The sequence below is a fragment of the Enhydra lutris genome, unplaced genomic scaffold (genome assembly GCF_002288905.1).
Source record: "Enhydra lutris kenyoni isolate GAN:26980312 unplaced genomic scaffold, ASM228890v2 scaffoldscaffold46, whole genome shotgun sequence".
NCBI lineage: Eukaryota > Metazoa > Chordata > Mammalia > Carnivora > Mustelidae > Enhydra > Enhydra lutris.
This window is the reverse complement of record NW_019154130.1, coordinates 2,341,450-2,345,369: the sequence shown is the minus strand read 5'-3', so window position 1 is coordinate 2,345,369 and position 3,920 is coordinate 2,341,450.

Sequence of the window (3,920 nt, the reverse complement as noted above, 5' to 3'; positions counted from 1 at the left end):
CTGCTGAGAGCAAGACACATGGCAACACTGTCCCTACTTGGTGGCTGCTTCCAGCCATGACACTGCTCTGGAAGGCGGAGCACGGTATTTGGCGGATAGCCCGCCGTCTTGGCCACCATGATGTGTGTTTCTTGAACCCTAGGTCAGGTCCAGTTTTCTGCTTGAGTGCCGTCCTGTCTGAGTTCATCTGTGTGTGTATGTGTGAGTGTGAGTCAAGTACTAGGATCTCTATTTTTTCCAAAGTTAGAAATATATAGTTCGCCTAGTAGTTTCCTTTCAAGGATACAAATTACTTCTTTTCCTTCTCCACTGATCCATATCCAACCTCTGAATATACAGAAGATTCACATTGTTTCTGATTTGTTCCATTTTGAGTATTTATTTCTTTTAAAAATAAACGCATATAGCCATGGTGAATAAGATTTGGGAAGAGACGTTCTTGAGGATTTCCATGAAAACTTTTCCTTCACCTACCCACCCAGATTCCAGGCAACTCACTTGTACTCAAGAGTTAAACTTATTGAATTAAAATAAATACATTTTTCAGTGTGTAACATTGGTTGGGATTGTTGGTTATGTTGGGTGGACACAAGGGCTTTGCAGAGTCGGAAGGAAGTGGGTAGTCTGGATGAAACAGGTGCAGGTCATGGCTGCCCGGGAGGCTGAAAGCCTGTGGAGATGCTATTCTGGAAACTTCTAGAAAAGCAACAGACTGGTACCTGGAATGGACTGGAAGGATGTCCTGCTGCTTTGTACCTGTCCTAAAGCGGCACCACCCTGGGTCGTGGGCACATGCACCAAACACCAGTGAGTGTCCACCCACCCAAGCTTTGCTGGTGATTCCATTGCTGGGTGCAGGAGAAGTCAAGGGGCTGTTGGAAGAGAATTTGCTTGGAGAAGTCACAAGGACAACAGAGCGGGACGTTGTCCAGATGGTCACCTTCTTCTGTTCTCCACTCAAAGCTGGACACTCTTCGAATAACACGACTTAACAACCTTCAGAGTCGAACATGCCAAAAGAGTCTGGCCTCTCTTTCCTGTTCTTCTGCTCAACATGGGTCCTGCTCCTCATGGGGTCAACAAATCCCCACATCACTGTTACTTCAAAGGAGGAAAACAGCTAATCTGCCTATACTATTGATTTGTGATCTGTTGTTATTCTTCCAGAATTAAAGCAGAAACCTATTGGATTATAGCAATTATCAGTGAGAACCCACGGTATTGATCTCACTTATGAAAAATACGATAATTTTGAACTTGATAAAAACAAAACAAAACAAACCCCAAACCTGAGTGAAGCTTCTATTTTTTACTCTTTTAGACATTCCAGTTTTAGCCTCAATATCTTCCACTACAAAGAAGACCGACCAGACACGGGAGAGTTTCGGGCTTAAGTCCACCCGTGTTACTTTGGCACATTTAGCGGGGGATAGGACCTGAAAAAATGTATGTTGATTATATTTTACAGGTTCTCGTGAGATAACAAAGGGCAAGGGCCTGGGAACTTTTTGCATCTCCCCCCTCTGGGTTAGGATCAGTTTACCTCTGTACCCAGTTCCCTACTCAGATAAGAAACCAAATTCCCAGTGGCTTCCTTGGGCTCAGTAGGCTGTTCCTGATTGACTGGCCATTTATTCCAAGCTCCTTATCATTCTCCAGGGCCCACACCACACCTCCCCTCCTCCTCCTCCTGCGATCTAGCTGCCCAGTCTCACCAGCGCCGTCCCTTCCTTTCCTTCCGCGCCAGGCATCCAGGCATCGCCCTTCCCTGGAGCTCCTCCTTGCAGTGACCCCTACCTCTCGTCCCGCATTTCCGCTTCACCTGCTCTCCTTCCGTCCTGCGCTCACCGCCCAATTGATTTTCCTCCAGGTAGTAGACATATTTGGGGATTCCTACCGGTTATTTAATTGCATAAAATAATTAGACCATTTATAAATAAGAAAAATGGAGGGTGAAGAGGAGATGTGGATTCTTTGAAAGCTGAGTTGAGTGCATTGGAAAAACCAGATAAAAGACTAAGTGCTAAAAATTTATTGTGTCAAATGAGGCATAAGAGATGAGAATGATTTCCAAAAAATCAAACATGTGGAAGGACTTTTCGCTCAATTGCTTCACGAAGTTCTCCTACTACTTGCCACATTAGAAAACCAGAAGAGGGAATTAATTGTAGCAGGTGCGAGTGTTGACCCTTGAACAATGCAGGGGTTACAGACCCTGACCGCCCCTCTCCCGCACACCCCAAAATCCATGGATAACTTGTGACTCCCCAGAAATTTAACTACTAATAGCTTACTATTGACAGGAAGCCTTACTGATAACACATACAGTCAATTAACACAGATTTTCTATGTTCTATGCATCACACACTATATTTTTACAATAAACTGGAGAAAAGAAAATGTCATTAAAGAAAATCATAAGGAAGAGAGATGTGTCATAAGGAAGAGAGATCCATTTACAGCACTGTACCATACTTATAAAAGAGTTACCTGTAAGTTGATCCTCGCAATTCAAACCTGTGTTAGTCCAGGGTCAACTGTATTCCATGCTGCCTTTGTGCAAAATCCATAGGTCACAGGATGTAAGCAAATGGTCACAACTCTGTTTAAATAAAACTTTATTTACAAAAACAGGCTGTGGGTAGAATTTGGCCCCTGGGCCGTAGGTTGCCAATCTGTTTATAGCAGCTCTTACCAAGCTGGGAAGACACACGATTTGGTCTTTGAGGTCAGCCACCACGAGGTACATTCTGTTTAAAGTTCCTCTTGCATCCACACACTCTCGAGAGGGTCCCAAATATTCGCGAGTATTCCGGATATCCACAGATCCCGGCATATTCACAAATGAGTCCGTGACCCTCTGCAGAGTAGGAATGGCTGCATGGATGACAGTCTGTCCTGAGAGAGCTCATGGGAGAGGGACCGGGGCTGGGCCACACGGGGGCTTTCTTCCCGCACCAAGACCGCACCAAGATGGCAGACGTAAGCCTGGGTGACGTGGATGGCCCAGAACCAGACTCTAGATGATGAGATACCTCAAGGGTGATTCTGTTTGTGAGATCATGTGTGGTCTTCGAGTGTGACATGTGGACTTCCACACCAGGTCAGGGATGTGACATTGGTCTGCAAAGGCACTGGCTGGCCCAGGCAACGAGCATTATATTATCCTTTAGAACATTACATCACAAAAGTACTCTGGTTGCTTTAACAAAACCCACATCTGACAGTCTGGCTTTTATAAGTCTTTATTTTGCAGAATTGCCTTCAGATAAGAAAGAAAGAAAAAAGTGCATATATTATTAACATTTTTTTTTTTAATTCAAAAGTAGACCCCACCTGATGATCTGTTTTAAATTGCAGGAATAACACGCATCACAGTTTGTATATATTTTCAGTACGTAATTATTACTATTGCTTTGGGCCAATGGATTCTTTGTAAAAATGTGGTATAAAGTATGTGTGATTTTTTTTTTATTCAATAAACACAAATTACGAACATTCTTTAAACTGCGTCTCCATGAACAACACTGTGCTAGGACAGCTGCTGAGACACAGGTGTGGATATGCAAGCAATGTCACTTTGTTACAGTGTTACAAACAGAAGGCTAATTGTATCAGCTGTGTTCTCTCATTGGCTTCCCCCAGCAAGCCAGGGAAGAAGGTAGTCTGACCCATTCACATCTTCAAATAAGGAAAAATGAGTCTCTTAAAAATTAAATTTCATGTGTAAGCCTGATGATTCACAGACCTGTACCCCTGGGGCAAATAATACGTTGTATGTTAATAAAAAAATTAAATTTGGGACGCCTGGGTGTCTCGGTGGGTTAAAGCCTCTGCCTTCGGCTCTGGTCATGATCCCAGGGTCCTGGGATGGAGCCCCACATCGGGCTCTCTGCTCTGCAGGGAGCCTGCTTCCACCT